The sequence below is a fragment of the Lontra canadensis genome, unplaced genomic scaffold (assembly GCF_010015895.1).
Source record: "Lontra canadensis isolate GAN:19392208 unplaced genomic scaffold, GSC_riverotter_1.0 scaffold110, whole genome shotgun sequence".
Classification (NCBI taxonomy): domain Eukaryota; kingdom Metazoa; phylum Chordata; class Mammalia; order Carnivora; family Mustelidae; genus Lontra; species Lontra canadensis.
The window spans coordinates 3,465,701-3,488,560 of NW_022631104.1; the positions used below are offsets into that span (position 1 = coordinate 3,465,701).

Consider the following 22,860-nt stretch of genomic DNA (forward strand, 5'->3'; position numbering starts at 1 on the left):
GGCTGAGAGCCGATTCACCCGCTGGCATGGCGCTGGCCTTGACGCTCGGCTTTGGGCCCCGTGCGCTCTGCGAAGCCGGGAAGCATGAGAGATGCTTCGGGGCAGAGGGCTTTGCAGAAAACTTGCTGACTGGTCTCCCGGACTCCGGACTCAAATGCAAACAAGCGTTACCTTACCCTCAGTTTGGCGGGACCCTGGGATCCACCTCCGCCTTACCCTCCCCGCCCTACCTCCCCACCCCCTTCCCAGGGCTGCAGCTGGGCGCGCAGTTGGGAACCCCGGTCGGGTTCCCGGGACGTTCCAGCTTCCCAACCACAAATCCCTTGGGAGGTGGCAAAGCAGTTTGGGACCGGTTCAGCACCCGACCAGTATCTCAGTCCAGCAGGCTCTGTTTGCTTTTCATGGTTTGGGGCGGGGGGGGGGGGGGAATCCCTCCCCTTTTGAACAGCGTATTTGTGTTAGCAAAAGAGTGATGTGATTTAAATTAATTACTATCTACAGATTACAAAGGAGAGTTCAGTCATTATTTTAAAATAATTGAGTCCTGCTCCAAAAAAGTGTATCAACATTTTTGTGTGTGTGTGTTGTTAGCGTCAGGGTTAGGTGAAATGGAAGAGCTTTGAATTAACCAAGGGTCCAGCTTCTGGCTTTTTAATGGGGTTTCAAATCCTGAAAGAAGTCTGACAAAACCGGCACTGGTGAATACTGTTGGGCCAGAAATGAGGCTTAAATAAAGGAGGGAGGGGTGTGGAGAGAGAGAGAGATCCGTTCTATTTCTGAATTGTACAACTTTGCTGCCCTTAGAAACTCTCAGGCATCAGTCCCCCCTCCCCCCCCCCCCCGGGGGTGGGGAGAGGGGAGACACAAAAACCTAAAAACAAAATTGGGGGGGTGGGGAGAAGGAATGCTAGAGAATTCCAGCCTGAGATGTAAAATTCCAAATCCCACGTTCTGTTTTAATGAAAAGTATTTAGTCCCTAAATGCGCCGTTCGGTGTGCATCTTTTGTGAACGTACAGCGGTCCCGCCCTACCCTCCCCGCTGCAACCCCCAGGCAGCCCGCGCGGGTTTTCTTCAATCTCTACCCCGTCCGAGGCGCATTGCTAAGTGTGCTGGTCCCCACAAACACACGTTTTGAGGTCTGGTTCTGATTAATTGTGTCATGTTGTTGTCGAATAGTTTGTGCCTCATGACTGCATGCAGACTTTTGAGCCAGCGAATGGAAAACATGTCTTGGAGATCCGGGTGGGCACTGAGGCCCAGTCAGGCGTCTGGGGCTGCACAGGGCTGTTTGCGCCAGCCCGGCTTTTGCAGACCTACTTGTTCATCCCCCTCATTTAAGGGCCTGAACGGGTTGCCAGATTGAAGTGAAGAGACTTTGCAGGTTTGCGTGGGGAGCTGGTAGTTACACCCTGACTTCGTGGTCTTTGAGAATAAAATTGCTTTGATCTGCTCCTTTCCTTTAGAAATGTTGGTTTTTCCCATCCCTTCTCTTTCCCCCTCCCTCTTTTCTTTGCTGCCTTTTGTGCATAAAAACCCTTTATTGACATTTAAAGGGCCTCCCACGGCTTTGCTATCAGTTTTAGCTCGCCTGTGCATATGAAAGATATCTTCGGGTTGTCGACTGCGGGGTCTAATTGGACGAGCGCTAGTGAATACATTTGAGGTGAAAAACGGAATCTTGTGCTAACTTTGTGCTGGCCTGAGGATTCCTCTCAGCCTGGGTATTGTTCACAATCACGGCCCACCCCCATCTCTCCCCGTCCCTTTGGATGTGGAGACGGAACCCGTATTTGTCGTAACAATGGTCATGCACTTGAAATAAACCCTATAGTTGAGGATTTTGTCTTTTGACCACAGCATTAACTGTGTGCACAAATTGGATTGACTGCTTTTTTTTTTTACAGCCAAATTGAGCAATCAACATATTAACTAATGTAATTAGTGTTTTTTTTTTGTTGTTGTTGTTCAAAAAGCTTAATTAGGCCTAATAAGTACATCATCTGCATGACAAATAATCGGCCAACAATATTTTCTGGTTTTTCCTGAAGTTATTTTAATTCTCAGTAGTCAAAGTATCTTTGAATCTTGCCAATTATTCAGTCATCTCATAAAAGCAAAGCCAATTCGACTAAGTTAAAGTTATTTATAGTTTCCCTTTTGAATAGATGTTCTGATATCTTGTAGCTACAGCCTCGGGAACGCCAGGTTGAAGTTCCCATAAAGTCGTAATTGAAGTCTCAGTGATTTTTCCATCGTTCCGCAAAAGAGAAAGCCAGCAAAGACAATTTAGAAGTGATTTACAATTAAAGGTCGAGCTTTTTATGAAAAGGCCCTATAGTGGAGATATGTGAATGAATTAGTATTTGACAGGTGTTCTGAGACACTACAGGGCACTGTGCTAGAAAAAAAAAAAAGCATTAATAAATCCTTCACATACTAACTTTCGCACTATCAGATATTTTCCCCCCAGCATAATCCCCTCTTGTGAATTTCACACTGTTGACATATCAAGTCAAGCAACCCAGATTATTTACAATGGAAGACAAAATCAAGAAGGATGTTTCTTAATTCCAAAAATCAGTCTTGATTAAAAAAAAATGAAGCGTTATTGCTCTGCTATTTTGTTTCTGCCTTTATAAAATAATGACACAGTGATTTATAATAGACTAAAATGGCATCCCTCCTTAGGTTACTTCCAATTATACCCACCCCCTCCCCCCCCAACAAAAAAAACCTCCAAAAATTTAAAAATGACATGGCTATTATTTGACTCCACGGTTCTGCCAGGGCCGAGGTACTTTCAGATCGCTAGGAAGTGCATACAGCCTATAGGTTTTCTCTGGTCAGGCTTTCTTTTTGGTGCCTTTTCAAGGTTGAGTTCTCTACGGGATAAATAGGAACTTTTCGTAAAGGCTGATTTTATTTTAAATTCAATTTTGGATTTCTTCTGGAAGAAAAAAACCCCGCAAAACAATATGAAAGACAAGACCGTGTATAACGTTACAGCCTTGACAGCTCTCAGCGGAATAACTAAATACTTTCTTCCGCCCATATGTATCAGCAGTGCTCCCATGCTCTCACACACATGTGCATTAATATTCTTCGCGTAAAAGAGCATCCGAGCATGGTGGGGGTGTGTGTACATTCAAGGGAAAATGCATGAACAGTTTTAAACCACCTGGGTTGCTAGGCCCTTTCTCCACTCCCCCTTCTTCTTCTCCTCCTTCTTCTTCTTCATGTTTTTTTTTTTTTTTTCCAAAAGAGCATCTGAAGACCATATTGTGTTTCATAAATTATTGACATCAGTTTTAATCAGTGTCCCCCTGACGTCGGAGCTGTGTTAGTATTTAGTGCCTGACGAAGCATGCTGTTTAATCTTACTGTGGGGATGTCAGCATGAACCCCTGCCTGGTTTGTGACAGGGTGAGCTTATGAAAACTTGTTCTGCGACTCGCTCTCTGGCTTTGCGTTGCCCAGCTGAAACCCAAAACCCACACAAAAGACGTCTCTGCAAGATGAGCGCCGTGCTGGGCTGGCCTCCTATGGTTGTGGGTACCTGCAACATAATGCTGGTAATTGTTTAAACATGGCTTTGGGGGTTGGGGGGGTCCTCATGCTGGGAATGGTTCTCCAGCGCTTTGGCCTACCTTCATCCCCAGCAGGAGAAGGGAGATTGTGTTGGAGGTGTTGCTGTGAGAAACCCAACGCCCCACTAAAGACTCTTGCAAAATCAGAAGGCCAAAATTATTTGCTGCTTAGTCGAGAGCCTGGCACATAGCTGTAGATCGGTTGAATGTTTTTACAGTCTTGGTGATTATTATAATTATCATCATTATGGTCGTTAAGTCTTGAGAGCTTATTTATTTATTTATTTATTTATTTTATTTTTTTGCCGAGCACTCGTATTAGTCATTTAATCATCGCAGCCATGCTAATAATATGCAGTATGACTGCACTTACTTTACAGATGAGAAAACTATAACCTAGAGGCATTAAAGTGGTTTTCCCGAAGCCGGGTGGTTAGGAGGTGGTGGAGCTGGGTGTTCATGCTTTGTCTTAATGCATCCTTTGGGCAGACTCCACAGAGCTTGGATGGTGGATAGGTGGGTCGGTGGGTGGGCGGCAGTTACATATCCACGTATAGGAAAGAATTGGAACAACCTGTTACTTCTGCTAGAATTGGAGATGGTTCCCTAGTTGTGCCAGTCATGTTACGGTGTATTAATTATGTCCATACATGTATAAATATGACGTTGTATGTAAGAAATCATCCTTCAGGGGCGCCTGGGTGGCTCAGTCGGTTAAGCGTCTGCCTTCAGCTCAGGTTGTGATCCCAGGGTACCGGGATCGAGGCCCACATCGGGCTCCCTGTTCAGCAGAGACCCTCCTCCTTCTCCCTCTGCTGCTCCCCTGCTTGTGCACGCTCTCTCTCTCTCTCTCTGTGTCAAATAAATAAAATCTTAAAAAAAAAAAAAAGAAATCATTCTTCATTTTAGCCATCAGGCCTAGTGGGAGCTGGGAGTTAGTAATGTAAGTGGAAAGGGTATAAATATTTTCTTGCAGGTCTTGGCATCCACCAGGGGTGATGATGGCCAATTCTCTTGATTTGGGGGCCCATGATCTTGCTCAAAGGTGGGGAAACACAGCTCGTAATCAGAAAATCCTCTATAATAAGGCCCTTTCTGTTTCCCTAGTGCTCCATCTCCCCTTGGCTTCTCTGAAACTTACAGAAGAAAATCGAGGAAGTGGGCTGAGAAGTGTTGTTAAGAGACGAGTTTAGGGGCCTACCCTGGCTGCTCGTTTGCTGGGTGACATTCACGTGCGGTTGCACAGGGCCGTTGGTGATCTTGGTTGGCTGCATGGCAGTTGGAGTGAGGGTCTCTGCTGGGCTTCTCCCCAGCATCCAGTGGGCAAGGCGTCTGCTCCCTATCTGCCCAGAGAGAAGAGAGACAAGAGTTCTATCAGGGTAAACCTCCCAGGGTGGGTCTGTGTGTTTCCAGCCTTCGCCAAGAAGCCTTCGGCCCTGCCCAGACTTCTCTCTGACCTCCTCCTCCTGTAGAAAAATGAGATCCTCGGAAAAGTATTTGAGACTTTATGTCCAGAGTAAATATTGGAAAGGCAGTGGGTTGAAATTCAGATGTTCCCTGGAAGGAATCCCCTCATTTTCGGCTCACAGCTGGTATCGATATCTCCTCCTTGAGATGAGTTGTGCTTTTCATTAAGTAAATTTTTTGTCTTGGGATTAAACCAACATTGTATTCTTAATAGACTTCTATGTTTACACTTCAAAAGTCCGCTGGGTTGTTATTCGTGTTATCTTGATGGCTTCCACAGGGTCTGCTGCGCAGGCCGGCCTCACCAACATAAATGGCTCCCTAGGGGACCGGATTATAAAACCTTATCTGTCCATACACCAGGACGGATATTTTGTGAGCCAGCATTTTTTTCTTCTTTCAGAAGTGATAATCATACCTTGGGTTTCCGCAGCGCCTTTCATTAGAGGGAGCCCGGAGGTCTCCGAGGGCTTTTGAAGGGCTCCGGATTTAAGCCTAATACTTGCAGAGTGGCCCACAGCGTTTTGCCCGTTGTCCAGGAAGACCCACAGCAGCCCCCGTGGGCTCCGTGGCCTTGGGAGACGTGGCACTGGGTTGGGAGGCTGCGGGGCTGCCAAGCTGACAATATCAGTGCAAGGCGGCCATCAGGCGACATCCCGAAGACAGACCACTGCCCCCTACAAAGTGCCAACCATTGTAATAGGTGCTTTATTTGGATTTTCATCGGCCTTCGGAACCTTGTATAATTGGGGTGCCTATCCCCCCATGTCAGAAGGCCGAGACCCGTATCCATGGTCAGCCTTGGCCGGTACAGTTGGCACTTCCTTCCTGTCCCCAGCTCCCGGGGGAGGCCCTGGCTGGGCGTGTGTTGATCCCAGCTACTTCCTTCTCTGCCAGAGAGAAGGGGCTACGGGCATGCCTTGGACCAAGTGTGGACTGTGTCTCATCTGAGACTTCCCCTTCTAACACTTTGGTGCCTGGCCCTGAGCCTCCTTCCCGATAAACCTTTTTCTGAGATGTCTGCTGACAGTGGAAGAGCTGAGGTTACCGAGGGGAGAGGGGTACCGTGACTGAGGAGTTCTGCCAGGGACTGGAGATGTGTGTTCCGGCTTTGCCTGTGTGGGAGCTGTCCCCGATGATCCCTGGCCTCCTGCCGTCAGGACTAGCGTAGAGGCCATCGTTCGGGGGAGAGGAATTGGTGTCACAGTGCCTTTGCACATGTAGAGAAGATCCAGAAGACAGATGTCTCTAGGTGTGGCTATGGAAAGGGGTGGCTTTTCAGCGGGCAAAGGAAATTGGTCGGCTGAGAACCTCAGAAGGCAGAAAGTTACCACCCTAGTGCACTACATCCACTGATAACCAAGGAGGGTTCCTGCTCAGTCTGGAAGCTGGAAGGAGGTTCTGGAAGTCTGTCTCTGTGGAGGATTCAGGACAGGCCTGGGTAAGGTAGGCGAGGTTTCACTCCCCTCCCACCCCCCCGCCGGTGCAGGTGGTCGAGCTTCATGTTGGAGCCCCTCCATGCCCTCTTCCTGGCTGGTGCTCCTGATAGATTTCTAGATTTTTCCCCAGGTCCTTTTCTGCCTGCGGATATTAGGGAGTATTAGCAGTCATGTGCAATTTATACACATTCTCGAGGCTCCACACCTGAGTTCCACTATCTGTAGGATTGTAGGGACCTTTCAACCGGCTGGGTTTGAATAACTGAGCCTTAGGTAACAAGGAAATGAGAACAGAGCTCGTTTAGTTTGCCAAAGCCCTTGTATGTTGCACCCTTTCCATATTTGATGGGGCATCCCCAAAGGGAGAGATACTCTCTGCCTGAGTAATTATCACTGTCGGAGCTTCTGAGTTCATCTCTTCCGGCTTGGGGTGGCCGTGGTGCCTACTTAGCCATCACGCCACGGCTCCCCCATTCTGGAACCAGGGCAGACATTGCTAATCAACCACAGCACTCTGTTCTTTTAGGGCCATAGATGGTCCCAGGGTTTTAGCATCCTTTACAACAGAATACCCTGGGCTGCCGTAATGTCTTAGAAGTAGCCTTGGAGATGAAAACCACGTGACAGTTTTTGGACCTAGAAGACCTTCCTCAGCTCCCCCAGCTCCTCCAGCCCGCAGTCAAAGGGGAACCCTGTAAGTGGACGTTTCTGGGGCTGTCAGTGGAGGTGGCCATCTTTTGGGTTGGGGAGGTAGAGAAGTGTGAAGTGGGGGCCCTCCCTGCAGGTTGGGGCAGGTTGGGGAGGTCATGCGTGTGAAGGGTTAGTACGTGTACCCTCGTGCTAAACCGCGAACACCGCTGGGGCCCCAGAGGGAAGAACTTTGCCAAATGCCCTGGACGGTGGAGGTGCGGAGGGTCTGGAGCGGAGGCGGATTTCGGATTGGGCTCTTCTAAAATGTGGGGGGATTGCATTGCAGTCTACCGCAACACAGTAACCCCGTGCATTGGCTGTGCGGTTAGCATTTTTGTTTTCTCCCCTGCCACCAGCTCTGAGAGACTGGGTTCCCCGAAAAGGGTGCCCTCCAGGAGGGTCATCTCCAGGCTCCCAGGCAGCTTCTCCTGCACTGGGAGAGCTCTGGGACTATCCTGCCATGCCAAGGAGAGCATGTCCTAGCCCGGGGGCAGGGCTCTGGTGCCTGACACTTCCTGGGGTCCCTTCCACCCGAGAAGTGGGTCCTGGCCCCCAAGCCACTTCTGGGTGGCATTGAGAGACTCTCCCCCAGCCGCTTCCCCTCGGTGCCCTGCTTCCATGTGGGTCCGATGGTAACTAACTGACGGCTCCAACCCCAGCATGAAAAAGGAAACATGCTGTGTTGACAGATACAAGGTTGGCATCGGAAACATGAAAGTACCTCTGAGTCGGACGCCCCAGGGCAGGGCCGTTGGACACTCTGACATGGTTGTTTTTCCTAAGTCTGAGATGCCTGCAGGATAATATGACCCACATTTAAGTGACAAGCTGGTTTCTGATTGTCCTGCTCTGTAGGAATGATGTCGTTCAAAAACCAAGGTCGGAGAGCCCAGCTTTCTGTTTACCCATATACGGAAGAGCTAGACGTGTGCATTAGGACTTAGGATTGAGACCAGCAGTGTCCAGCCCCACGTGCCTCCACCCGCCATGTGTGTCCCGCAGGTTTGTCATTGAACCCCTGTGTGCCTTCAATGCCCTCAGAGTGCTGGGAGTTCTGTGCAAGACCTCAGTGGGATATGGGGGGCCAGGGAGTGAGAGGAGCCCCTGCCCCACGCTGCAGAGCAGGATTGGGGGGAGCTCAGAGGCAGACCACTCGTCTGACTTTGGCTCGACACACATCTATCCCCCTTCCTCCTGCTGTACTCCGTTCTAAACACTGCACAGATATGACCTCATTTTATCCTCACAACCGACCACGACGTGGCTTCTACCATACCAGTATTACCCGGAAGGAAATTCCTTTCTTGAAGTGTGACATCTGTACGGAAAAGCACTGGGATCCTAAGTGTCCAGCTCGAGGACCACAGATGAATGCCCACATCAGGAACACACCAGCACCCCCAGAGCTGCCTTGGGCTCCCTCCCTGTTGCCATGCTCCCTTCCCAACAAACATTGGCTTTGACTGCTTTTGAGCTCTATGTAAGTAGAGTCATGTTCTGTCTTCTTTTGTCCCATGTTCCGTTCTTGGGGCTTATCTGCGGGTCGTCTCCTTAGTTCCCGTGGCTGTGTAGGGTCCTGGAGCATACACATGATCCAGTTTAGTTACCCAGCCTGTTGGTGGCGGACACTCGGGTGGTTTTCTCGTGCCAGCTCGTACAAAGGATGCTGCTGTGGACGGACTTGTCCTCGTCTTTTGACTTGGGTGCGTGTGAACGCATTTCCGTTGGGCGTGAATCTAGAAGTAGAGTCGTCGGATCCTGGGGGTAGCTGTCAGGCCAGCTCTGCACATCACGGTTCTACATTGTGCAGAAGGCGGATGTCCAAATCTTCATTCATACGTAATTCTGCAGGTGAAGAAACAGAGGCACGTGAGGGACACGGTCCTTGCCCAGGGTCACCCAGCTAGCAGGTGGGATGGCCCCGGGTCGTGCTTCTCACCACTGTGATTGCCGCCTCTCATCTTTAATCTGTATATACCCTGTCAAGGAAAACTGTTAATACTGGGTGGGGGGTGGTCAAAGTTTCCCTTTATTTCTCTGGGTCTCAGTTGTCTCTCCCTTAAAGTGAGGGTTTGGGGCGCGAAGACCATCTTCAGCTCTGATATTCTGTGTTCCAGTGAAATATGCCTCCTTCCTGAGGTGGCTCTTGCCATGTTCCCCAAGTATCCATGGCCAGCCTTGGCCGGTACAGGTGGCACTTCCTTCCTGTCCCCAGCTCCCGGGGAAGGCCCTGGCTGGGCATGTGTTGATCCCAGCTACTTCCTTCTCTGCCAGAGACGGATAGGTACTGCGTCTTGATCAGCAAGAGAGTTCATCTGCAAGAGAGTTCATCTCCGCTGGGAGTCCCTCAAAAGTCTGGTCAGGCTCTGAGTGGGGGGCCTCACCTGGGCCAGCCCTTCAAGACCACCAGGGATTTGTCCTTCTCTCCCTCACCAGCTGTTCCAGTTGGGGAGGGGAAGCACGGGGCACGTTCCTTCTTTGCCCTCCGGCGTGTCAGCTAGCTGGTCTCCTCTCTCCAGATCCTGCGTGTACAGCTGGATGGACGTTGACCAAGTCAACTCACCTGTGTAACCAGTTCAGCTGTCAAGAAATAAAACATTTCCAGAAGGCCTGCTTACGTCCTTGAGATCACCACCCCACGGTATACAACCATCTTGTCTTCTGGCTCCGTGGGTTTAGTTTTGTCTGCTCTGGAACTTTCTATAGATGAAATCATACTGTATGTTCTCTTTAGTACCTGCCTTCCTTTGCTCAGCCTTATTTGCTTATAAATAGTCTTAAACATATGGTATCCTGGAGTCCTTTTTAGTTTGATGGATGATCTCAGCTTCTTAGGGGTACAGATCATCCTGCTTGCTCTGTCTGCCGACCTTTGCTCCATGGGAATGATTTCCTTGTGGATTTTGTAATGTCTGACTGTGAGCTTATCTTTTCAGGGGGATTTTATGGAAATCCCACTGGTCTGAGATCTGGAGTGTCCCTACTGAGTTGATTTTGCCAGACATCTTCATGGTATCATAGGCGTGGGGCTGATTTTTCCATGAATTAATCATCTTGGACATTTCCGTATCAAGTGAGGATTTTCCTCTAGTCCCTCCTAGGCCTGGATCGCTGCTGGTCTCTTGCCTGTCTATCCTGTTCCCCAGCCCCTGATCTGTTCTTACTGGTTGTTCCTGCTGCTAGATACTCAATGGATGGTTTCATCATCCCCTTGATCGGTTGTCATTTCTTGGTGCAGCCCGCCCTGATTGTCCTACATAATAATATCCTAAGACAGCTCCCTCATCTGCGTCTTTCTCCTTCACACACACACACACACACACACACACACACACACGCATGTGCACGCACACACACACACACAGACATATGCATCACATACATTCCTGATCACCCTTTTCTTACTCCACTTTCTCCTTTTCCTCCCATAACACTTACCATCTTCTAACACATCATGTGATTTACTCCTTAATTATGTTTATCGACCGTCTTTCCATCCTACCACTTGCTCCATTTTAACACTCGTTAGAAATTAAGTTCATGTAAGGGTGGGAGTCCTTGTCTGTGTCGCTCCTGAGGGTCCGGGCATATAGTAGATGCTTAGTAAGCCTTGGTTAAAGGAAAGAATGCAGGGTCTTATTTGTGCGTCCTGGCCTTGGAAGTCTCAAGGCCTCATCTCCTTTCTGTATGTGGGTGCTAAAACCAAAGCCCAAAGCCATGAAGGCCTGTTTCTAGGTCAAATACCCAGGCTTTCTTTTCTTTGATCTCTTTCTCCTTCTCATCCAGCCCCACTCGCACAGACCTCTTGGTCACCACGGTCTCAGTGTTTCTCTTAATACTTCGGCTTGCAGATTCTTAATCCTTCCAGCACCTGGGGATTTCCTTTTATTTCTTGTGAGATCTGCTATGCATTAAATATTTTTTAAAATTACATTTCATCTAGTATTTCTAGATGTTTGCCGTGGTAGGTTTTCTGCATGAGCTCAGTCCACCTTGTTGCCAGAACTCAGAGCCATATATTTTAATCTTTCTTCCATCTGGAATTAATTGTGACATATGGTGTGAGGTAAGGATCTCTCTCTCTCTCTTTTTTTTTTTCCTTCAAATATGTAGCCAGTCATTCAGTGACAATTACTGGGAAAAAAAAAATCATTCTTTCTTAGTGATTTGAGATGCCATATTTATTAAATGCTTACGTTTTCTTATAAACTCGCATCTGTTTTCTGGATTTTCCGTTTTGTTTCACTGCTGGTTCTGTTTTCCTGCCACTTCCCGTCTGTTTGGTTGCTGCATTTTGGTGTCGGGTGTGTTCAGTACTTACTCACTGATCTTTTTACATTGGTTCTTTTCCAGTTATCCTTGTTGCTATTCTGACGTATGTGTGCGTGCCTGTGTGCATGGGCTCTGGGTGGGTTTGTGAAACGTCAGTACGCACGCCCTGGATAATCGGATGGCAGTGTTCTTAAAGTGAACTTGGTGATAATGGACAACCTCACACTTTTTCAGTTGCTACTGTATCAACTCAAATGTTGCACTTCATGATTTAATGATTTAAAACGTCTCCGTTAGGGTTGTAAGATACAAAATGGGTAGGATGGATGTCTGGATAAATCACAAATTGCGTGTTTCTTTTTGCTGTGTCTTCAGGATAAATCTGTAAGACGTTTTATTGAGTTATAATTGAAATCCAGTCAGCTGCACTTATTTAAAGAGCGTAAGTCAGTGAGTTTGACATAGGCATGTACCTATGAAAACATCACCATGATCAAGACACAGTACCTATCCGTCAGCCCCAAATGTTTCCTAATGCTCCTTGGTAATTCCTCCCACACCTCTTGCCCCTTTCTCTGAGAGCACTTTCTGTCATTTTACATTAGTTTCCCTTTCTAGAGTTTCTGGTAAATGGAATCATATGGTATGTATTCTTTTTTGTCTGTTTTCTGTTGTTCTGCACGATTTTCTTGAGATTTGTCTGTGTTGCGATGTGCATCACTGGTTCACTGCCTTTTATCGCTGGTAGCAGTCTATTGTGTCCCTGCACCTGCTGATGGACACTGAGGTCATTTCCTGTGTTTGGCCATTACTGATAAAGCAGCTGTGGCCATTCCTGTGTGTGTATTTGCTGGCACAGCTGTGTTCATCTCTCCTGTGTAAGTGCCTGGGAGTGGAGTGACTGTATGAGATGGTACATGTATGTTTAACTTTTTAAAAAAAATTTTTAAGAAAACAGCACTGTTTTCTAGAATGGTTGTACCACTTTACGTTCACACCAGCAGCATGAGTGTTCCAGTGTCTTGTCTCCAATTTCTAGTCCTTGCCAGCATTTGATATGGTCGGTCTTTTAATTTTAGCCATTCTAAGAGGTATATGGTAGAGGACACTTAACTTTTACAGGTTTAAATCTAACACTCCAGACGTGTTAGGGGGCACCTGGGTGGCTCTGTCTGTTAAGCCTCTGCCTTCAGCTCAGGTCATGATCCCAGGGTCCCGGGATCGAGCCCTGCGTCTGGTTCCCTGCTCAGCAGGGAGTCTGCTTGTCCCTCTCCCTCTGCCTCTCCCCTCTGCTCATGCTCACGCGTCCTCTCTCTCTCTCAAATAAATAAATAAAGTCTTTTGTAAAAAGCTGCCAACAATCCAGAGATGTTTAACATTTCCACTTATTCATATCTTCTTTTACATCCTTCTGGAGAGTATATACATTTCTTTATATTAGCCTCACATTTTTTTGAAAGAAAGTTGATTTCCATGCATTTATAATTTAGATTATTATTACAAAATGGATTTTTTCCCTTCTCATTTTATCTTCTAACTGGATACTGCTGACATGTAGAAAGGCTGTTGATTTTTATGTAAGTAATTTGCAAACTGCAACATCACTGAACTTTTAAAAATTAGTTTGCTAATTAAATTAGTTAATTCTCTTCTTTTGGATTTTTTCAGATTCAACTGTATTTCTCAAATCATGAATTTTTTAGCACTTTTTTCCCAACACTTGTACTTTTATTTTTCCTGTCTTACTGCATTGGCTTAAAGTCCAAGTAATGGTATATAAGAATGCTAACATACACCCTTGGGTTTCTGGCCCCAGTGAGGATGTTTCTAGCATTTTTTCAGTAGGTATGTTTTCATTACTAGTTTTGGGTGGATAATCTTTATTGTGCTCAAAGAAATGACTTTAGGTCCTGGTTTACTGGGAGATTTACTCCTTTTTGGTGTTACTGTTTTAAATTACAAATATGCAGAATGGTAATCCTTTGGATATCAATCAAAATGATCATATACTTACACTTTGACTATTAATGTAGTGAATTGCATTAATTCATTCCTAAATTTTTTTGAACAGATTTACGGAGATGTAATTCACGTACGATATAATTCACCCACTTAAAATATATGATTCAGTGCTTTTGAGTATGGTTATAGAGTGATGCAACCATCACTAAAATTCATTCCAGGACATTTTTGTCTCCCAACAAGAGGATCTTGTACCCATTAGCAATCATCCTCCATTCCCTCTTTGCCAGCATCACCCCAACCCTAGCCAACCACTAATCTACTTTCAGTCTCTGTAGATTTGCCAGTTCTGGACATTTCCCATAGAGTCATACTGTATGTGGCCTTTATGACTGACTGCTTTCAGTTAACAGTGTTCTCATGGTCTTTCTGTGATGTAGCATGGAGCAGAACTTCATTCTTTTGTATGGCTGAATACTATTCCATTGTACGCGTACACAGCTTCTTATTTATTTTTTCATCCGATGGCAGATATGTACGTTGTTTCCACTTTTTGGCTATTAGGAATAAAGCTGCCATGAATATTAACACGTAAGGTTTTCATACAGAGATGTGTTCCTATTTCTCTTGGGTTATGTATCTAAGAGTAGAGTTGCTGGGTCATATGGTAACTCTGTGTTTAACTTTTTGAGACACTGCCAGACTGTTTTCCAAAGCAGCTGCACCGTTTTTACACTCCCACCTGCAACATATGAGGGTTTCATTTTCTCCACATTCTTCTCGTCAATACTTACTCCCTATCTTTCTGATTATAGCCTTTCTGGTGGGTAGGAAGTGGTATCTCATTGTGGTTTCGTGATTTTCTAAATTTGAACAAGTCTAGCATTTTGGAATGCATTTATTTTGTGACACGTTGTTCCTTGCTAATATTTTATTTTTGAATTTTTAGATCTCTTCAAAAGTGAGATTTGCCTGAACTGCTTTTCTCCTTATATTGCCTTTCGTGTCAGGGCTATTCTGAATTTATGCAGTGGAGTGAGAAGTTTCCAGTCATTGCTGTGCCCTGGAATAATTTAAGGAGCATGATAGCTAGCTCTTCCTTGAAGATTTGCCTGAATTAGCCCATCTGGGCCCTGTGCCATTTTTGGAAGTAGTTATCTGATAATGATTTCAATTTCTTCCATGCTTGTATGTTTATTCAGGAATTTTTCATCTGCTTTTTGAGTCAAATCTGGTAATTTGTTTTCCAGGAAAATTATCATTTACCCAGATTTCCATTTTTTTCAAGCATAGTTGTATGTAGCAATCACTAAAGCCATTTTTTTTAAAAATTCTGCATGTGCCTATGTCATTTTTCTGATTCCTAATACTACATATTTATTCTCACTCTCTGCCTAGGTTTGGTGTTTTTCTTGATATTTTTCAGAGTGATGGTAATACTATCTGTTGAACATTTACTGTGTGTCAGGCCTTGTGCTGAGCACTCTGTGTACACTCAGTCTTTAAACCTGTAGAACTTCATGAGTTGAGTATGATTATCCCCATTTTACAGGTGGTTGAGAAGTTCAGAAATCCAACTTGCCCGATGTCAGCTGTCTGCAAAGCCCAGAGCTGTAATTCCAGCAGAACCTGTCAGCTCAGTGCTGGAGCTCTTACTGCTTGAGCCTGCCCCTTGTTTTTGATGTTATATATTGCTTCTAGTTTTCTTTTTTCTAGCTATCTGTTTATCCACCTATTTATTTTAGAGACAGAGCGTGTGCATGAGAGCGTGCATTGTGGGGAGGGGCCTGAGAAGGAGAGAGAGACTCTTAAGCAAGCTCCACTCCTGATGCGGCTGGCAAGGTGGGGCTCCATCTTATGACCCTAAGATTATGACCTGAGCCGAAATCAAGGGTCAGATGTTTAACTGAACCCCACCCACCCCAGCACCCCTGTTTCCAATTTCCCAATTTCCTTTTCACCCTTATTCATTCTTGTTCAGGTTTTTGTGACCCTCCTGATACTTTTCGTTAAATGCTCTGTTCAGCTAATGGCATGATTTTCTTATTCGTGCTTGACAGTGGAACCACGGAAGGCCATGCCTTCTCTCTTGAGAGAAGCTTTTGCCACCCACCCTTCGTTTTGATTTGCACCTGCTTCCACTGTCACTGCTTTGAGGATGATGGTGTCATTGTCATTTTGACCTTCTTTTCTGCTCCTGGAGTTATTTATGAATTTCATTTTCATTTCCAGGGGAGTAGGTCCTTAAAATACACGTGTTGTAATTAGTGGGTGATTTTATTTTATTGCAGCTGGTACAGTTTTTAACAATCTTGTGTGTGTGTGTGCATGTATGTGTGTGTTCAAGATCAGTTCTCTTGATATTCAATAGGAACTGAAAGAGGATTCTGTTTTTAGGGCACCGTTTAGCGTATTTGTTATATCAATCTTAGTCATTTTTCCCCCCCTCCAAATCCTCTGCATTTTTGTTTTTATGTTTGCCTACTTGGAGCAAAAACATGATCTTAGTGAGAGATGCTGACATTATTGGTCCCTCTCAGTACTTAACCAGTTAGGTGACCAAGTCCTCCAGTCTTTTAAAGACTGAGAGAAATGACAAAGCGTGTAAGGGAAGTGGAGCCAAATGGAAGCAGGGTCATGAGATCGTCACTGAAATACCAAGTTTAGAGCAGAATGCCGTGAGTGGGACAAAGCTGGTTGTCTGATACCGATACCAGGAAAAAGGCATGCACCATACTGTGAACTTGCATGGGCCTTGGTCTTCTCTTCCGGGGAGAGAGGGAGTTGGCAGAGGAGTTCTCAGTCTCTTCCAGTGCTCCCATTCCAGGATGATGGTTTTGGGGTTCCCCACGAAGTGGTGCCAGGGAGGGAATGAGCTGGGAGTAAGGATGCGAAGCAGAGTAGAAAGGCCAGGGTGACTCCTGGTTGGAACTGGAGCAGTTGGAGCTGACAGCTGGGCTGAGTTTATTGCTTTGGCTCGTTCCTGCTCATACATGAGGCTCTGCCTCATTGCCTTCCAGCCTGGCAAAAGAGGTTCACTGAAACAGAGTTTGTCTTCAAGGACAAGATGGTGAGCCCACAAGAACTCACTGACATGGGGTGCCACCTCCCACAAGGAGCTCTGACCCCAATGGCTTGGTTTGGCTCTGGCATACACCCTTGCCCCACCCCAGGAGCTCTGAGCTCCCCCCATATAGTGTCTCCTTGGGTGGCTTCCTGCAGGAACAGGCAGGGTAGCCAGCCCCGTGCCTGCCTCTGTTTCTCCTCCCTCTCCTGCCAAGGGGTGATTAATTCATGGAAGAAGGAGGGGATGCTGGAGAGAGACATGCATCTCACAGGATACCAGAACCATAAGAAAGGCTGAAAAGGAATGAGCTCAGTATCCAATTTAAGAAGTGAGGGGGAAAAAATTAGCAGAATAAACCAGAAAGAAAGTGGTGGTGGTGGTGGTGGTGGTGGGGAGACAAAAATAAGAAGTCAATGAACTAGAAAACAAACAGTCAACAGAAAGGACTGGTCAAAGCTGGAAGCTGGTTGTTTGGAAAGGCTCATAAAACAAACAAATCTAGGAAGATTGGTCAAGAAAAAAAAAAGGGAGAAGGCATAAATAAAAACATTAGGAATGGAAAGAGATATAACAAGAGATCTGGCAGAGACAAAGGTAACACCATGCATAACTTTATGCTAATAGATTCAAAAGTGTCATTTCCAGGATCACGATCAAACCTGGAGCGTTTCTCATTGAGCTGCCCACAGACGAGGTACAACAAAATCTGACATGAAACCAATGAAAAAAACAGACAGATTGGACTTCATAAAAATTTAAAACTTGTGCTTCAAAGGACACCATCAAGAGCATGAAAAGACAGCCTGTAGAATGGGAGAAAATATTTGCAAATCATGTACCTGAAAAGGGCCCAGAATATATGAAAAATATCACATCTGCCTAAATCTTCCAACTCAGCCACAAAAAGGCAAACTTAAGTTAAAAAAAACAGGCAAAAGACCGGAAGAAACATTTCTCCAAAGAACATCTGTCCATGGCCGGTAAGGTGTGTGAGAAGATGCTCCATGTCATTAGCCAGTGAAATGTGAGTCAGTCTCATGCTGAGACGTCACTTCACACCTGTCGGGATGGCTCCTAATCGCAGAGATAGTAGCAGGTGTTGAAAAGAATCTGGAGAAACTGGAACCCTCGTGCATACACTGCGGGTGGAAACGAAGAGGGGCATAGTCCCATTAAGAAAGAGTTTCTCAAAAGGTTAAATATAAACATGGAGTTACCATGGGACCCCCGGTTCTATGCCCTGGTGTATACTCAAGAGAAACAGAAATATGTAGGCAGGCAAAGACCTGGACGTGATTATTCTTAGGGACAATATTCATAGCAGCTAGAAAGTAGAAACAGTCGGAATGTCCATCAATGGATGAATGGATAAGTAAAGTGTGGTATATCCATTCAGTGGAATATTACACAGCCGTGTAAAGGAATGGGAGTACTGAGACATGCGTAAACTGTATCTTGAAAACTTCATGGTCCTTAAAACCAGTCACACAAGACCTCATGCGATATGATTCTACTTATGGGAAATGCCCAGAATAGACAAATTCATACGGGAGGCAGATTGTGGTTGCCAGAGACTGGAGGGAGGGGTGAATGAGGATTTGGGGTTTCTTGTTGGGATGATGAAATGTTCTGGAACAGATAGTGGTCACGTGCAACCTTGTGATGGTGCTAAAAACCGTGGAACTGTATACTTTCCAAGGGTAAATTGCATCATATGCAAATTATATTAATTAAAAAAACAACAACCCTGTGGGGACTGAGAAATGCTTATTGAAATGTGTATTTCTGAGTCTTTCCCTGGCTTCATGCGGTCACATCTCTGGGAGGTAAAGCCTGCAAATCTGCCCTTTGGCTAATAGTTTCAATGAAACCACTGCGCAGAAAGGTTTAGGAATCTCTGTTCACGTTTCCTTGTAGTCGCATTCCATTTAATCAATATAAAAGGAATGATGGGTGTAGAAATCACTTTTTGGGGAGGAAAAACTCGAGGAACAGTTGTAGATAATCACAGTGTCTGCTAAGTTAGCGAGCGAAGATACAAGAGAAAGTTGGCATAATATCAGAGTCTGCTGCAATTCAGATGGAAATATAATCCCTTTACAGTGAAGACACTGGGCAGACATCACCTTCACCAAGCAGTCAGAACCAGCACAACTAGTAATGGGACATACCCACATCATGTGCCTTCTGATAGCATGCACGGACCAGAGAATAACCATCCCTTCTGTGGGATCTCATTGAAAACCCACAAGCTGAATTAATCACGACAAAGTGTCAGATGATCCCAAACGAAAGATATTGTCCAGTGTAACTGGCTCATTCTCTTCTGAAAATATTAGGGTCATGAAAGGCAAAGAAAGAGAGGGGGTGGGGAGAGACCTGAATTCAGTGTCAGGCTGTGGCTCAGATCTGTCTTGGACCAGGAAAGCGCATTAATAGGACAGTTACTGAAGCGTGAATAAGGTTTATAGATTAGGTGTCTGTTTCCTGGGTTTTGATCATTCCTGGGTGTGTAAGATACTAACATTTGGAGAAGTTGGTCAGGGATCCACAGGAATCCTTGACACCATTTCATACCTTTTGGCCGAGACTCAAATTAATTCAAATTGGAAAATGACAAGGAAATCACTTTCCTAGAGCATCGTGATTTGCCATCTGAAAGGCATCCGCGGAGCGGGGTGAGCTCCGGCTTTGGAATCGGACAGGACTTAGCCGCACGCTGGGCGCCATCACCTACCAGCCGGAGGTCGAGCTTCTCAGCCTCAGTTCCTCATCTGTGAAATGGGATTAATCACGTTGGGGTTCTAGCAATGAAATGCTGTGTGTAAACGACCATGGGATTAATCACGTTGGGGTTCTAGCAATGAAATGCTGTGTGTAAACGACCAAGTGCGGTGTCTGCGTGTAGCAGGTGCTCAGGAAATACCAGCCCCCCCAGTAGTCCCCGCGTTCTGAGCGATGCTCCCCATTCTCCAGGCTCAAGTCCCAGTCTCACCTTCGAGGGAGAGGATCGGTCCTCTGGGCTGCACTCTTCTGGCCTGGCGGGGAGTTGCGCCCCCCCCCCCCCCCGAGAAAAAGGTGGATCACAGGAGAGGGGAGAGGAAAGCAGCTGGCCTGGGGAGCTTTCTCACAGGCCCTTGCTGGCAGGCTGCATAAAGTTATACCAACTTCAAACAAAAAGGGTTTTCAGACACAAAGGAAAGCTCAACCTGGCCAGTGCCAGGCCTGGCTTGGCATCGGAATTCAGAAATCCAAGTGCTCAGAGCTCCCAGCCAGGCCCAACCATCCTGGTGGCTCTCCTGACCGCCCCCCTCCCAACTCCAGGAATGCCAAGATCCAGGGGCAGAGCTCCTCTCCTGGGCTTGCTCCCATTCTTGACCCTGGGGACAAATTAATTAGACATAAATAAGAGCCCGTTCCCCCACGGCGTGCATTCTGTGGACAGCTGAGACCGGGTGATGGGCCCCGGGGGTGGTTCTCCTGTCCACCTGCCTCCGCCTCTAACTCCTTCCCACCTTGCGGCATGTGGGTGCCTGGGCTCAGCTGCTTTTCTTCACGGGTTATTTTTAAATAAAGCAAAGCAGGTAGTGTGCAAAGCTGGCCATGTACTTTACATGGTTGCTCAGTCCGTGTTACTACATAGGCCCCTCCGGGTTCTGTCCCTTGGGTCTCCCGTGTGACCAGAGGGACACAAGAGACAGCGAGCCGGCGTTAAAGGCACCGTCCGAGACCGAGGGAATGACCGAGTGCATTTAAAGCGTGCTTTCCCTGTGCCTCGGCAGGTCTCTCTCTCCGTGCTTGCCCTTGGGGAGCACACAGGTGCGTAAATAGGTATTTGCAATGTTTGTCCCAGATTTGCAGGGATCTAGATTTGTCTGTCTGTCTGTCTCATCTTCATTTTACCTCCCTCTATCTGTAATCTGGGTCTGTACTATCTATATGCACAGAGAGAGAGAAACACAGCCTGGAAAGCAGTGGTTAACTACACCAGTGCATGCACACCCTAGAATGTAAGGCTTCAGGTAAAGATCGTCAGTTCCTGTGCGTGTGTGTGTATGTGTGTCTGTGTGTCCACGGACAGGACTCCGTGACAGACCGGGTGTGATACCCTGATGCATCAGAGCAAACGCCTATGCCTGGGAGCTCCCCCGGGGATACCTGCCCCACAGCCCTGGCACATAGTAGGTGCTTTTGGGGGGAAGAGACTTGGTTCCCGGGACTTTGTGACCTGACGGACTTTGCTATTACAGCGTGGGTTAGTAATGGAATTAGTTGAGTTAAGGAAGAGCCGGGCCGGAGTTGGTCTGTCTCAGGGCTGACCTAGGCCTTGTACATAGTAGTTGGCAAAATCAGCCTGTGGGCCAGACTCTGCCCAGGGCCTGGTTTGTAAATAGACTGGCCTTGGCACACGGCCACGCCCATTTGTTTATGGCCCCTCCGGTGGCTGCTTTCTGAACAATGTTTGGGCCCTGGAGCTGCGACAGAGGCTGTGTGGCCTCCGGGAGCCCCCACTAGTTGTTATCTGGCCTGTTCAACAGCAATTAAGATTGTTGAACCTGTCCTCATCCCTTTCTGCCAACCAGACCCCCTCCAGATCCCTGGGCGACATTCAAAAGAGCTGGTCGTTCCTGCTGCCGTCAGACTTGGGTGAGGTTTGGAAGACCTGTCCAAGAGCCCAGACCAATGGTCACTTCATTAGAAATTAATCCTTAAGGAAGTCCCCGTTTCCGTCTTTGCCTCTCCAGCACCTGGAGCCCTGCAGCCCCGTCCCCGGCGAGGGCGTCCTCTGTGGGAGTGAGCTGTAGGACTTCTGAAATGCCGGGGACTGGGGACAGTGGAGGGGAAGCTGGGTGCTGCGTTGAGCCCATCTATCTTGCCGTGAACACCTTGGCCCCTCCAGGTGCCCAGGCTGCGGAAGGGGGCCCTTCCCCAGCGACTGGCCAGTCTCCCTCTGCTTTGGCGGGGGTTCCTATCGGACACCTGCTGTCTGATTTTTGTCGTCTCTATATAGGACAGGCTAGGCTGCCGTGAGAAAGGAGAACCTGCTCTGATGGGAGCTCAGAGGCAGACAGGGAGTGCGATTCTCTTTCCCGGAGAACCTAGCAACTGGGTTACGCTTTCCAGGAGGGTTTTTTGTCTGATTCACAGGCTAATTTCAGCAGCAGGGTGATTATCTAGAACAATGTGCCGCGCGGAGTGACGTCCCTGACAAACCCAAATGTTACCCTGAGGAGGAGTCGCTCATTCGGGCCTGGGGAAAGGATGGAAAACATAGAGTCATCCGTGAGGCCCGCCATGTGCCCAGGTTTGTCTGACCTGCTTTGCTCGCTCCGGGACTGGCTTCAGCTTTCTCTCTGAGCCAGTGTGTGTGTGTGGTGGGGAGGGTTGGCAAGGGAAGGGTTAACACCCCCATGCCCAGCCCCGTTTGTTCGATAATGGGGATATTCATCTTGCCTTGGAGAGGGCGTCTTTCTTTGGAGTGAAAAGTCCCCCCGTGTGGTATTTGTCAAAAGGTGCCCTCATGAGGCCCCAAGAAAGGGGTGGGGGGAGGGAGTCGGAGGGCGAGAATACAGTCAAATTTCTGGAATGAGAGGACTGATTGGGTTTGGCGATCGACGCGGGAGATGATGCCAAGTGGCAGGGGGTTGAGTCTGTCCATCCCTCTCGACTCTCCGCACCGCTGCCCCCCGCCCCGGCCCCCCCAGTTTTAGTTCCAGCACCACTGGGTCTGGCCCGGTCAGTGTGGCAACAGCCCACAGCCCTTCCTGCGGGTACAACCTCCAGCCGAGCAGCTTTGGGATGCTAATGGCCCTTTAGGAATGCTAAATGGAGCATTTCTGTCGCAACACAGGGGAAAATGAGTGGAGAAAGGGATTTCAGTTTTGAAGTTTCCTTAGGGGAGGGCCAAACAGTGGCGGTGTAAATGGACAGAGTAAACGTTTTATCTGGGTTACGGAAAGGAAGAACAAAGTGCACATGCCCTCTTGGCAGCCTCTCAGATGGGCCACATGGGCACTGGAGCAGATCTGTGGAGGCTGGATTGGACTTGGCTGGCGTCCGCGTCCCCTGGGCAAAGGGTTGGAGGTGGGGCAGAGGACCCCCTAGGTGGGTGCCTGTCCGATCCAGATATTTCTGCAAACCTTGTGGCCGTTGTTCAGCTACTCACTCGTACGTGTGCACACTCAGGCCGTCATTCACTTGTCCCTTTGCTCACTCACTCATTCACTCATTCATTCATCATCCAGTCACTCACGCATATCTTCATTCCATTCATTTGCTTATTCCTTTTCCCATCCATCCGTCCATCCTTCCTTCTATCTATCCACTCATCCATCCATCCATCAACCCACCCACCCAACCACCCATCCATCCAT

At 47.3% G+C, this 22,860-nt stretch overlaps 1 protein-coding gene across 3 annotated transcripts in view; it reads left to right on the forward strand.

Annotated features, from left to right (window-relative positions):
• NTN1 (netrin 1) overlaps positions 1–22,860 on the forward strand; it is a 168,980-nt gene that overhangs the window by 16,181 nt on the left and 129,939 nt on the right. The window lies entirely within an intron of this gene.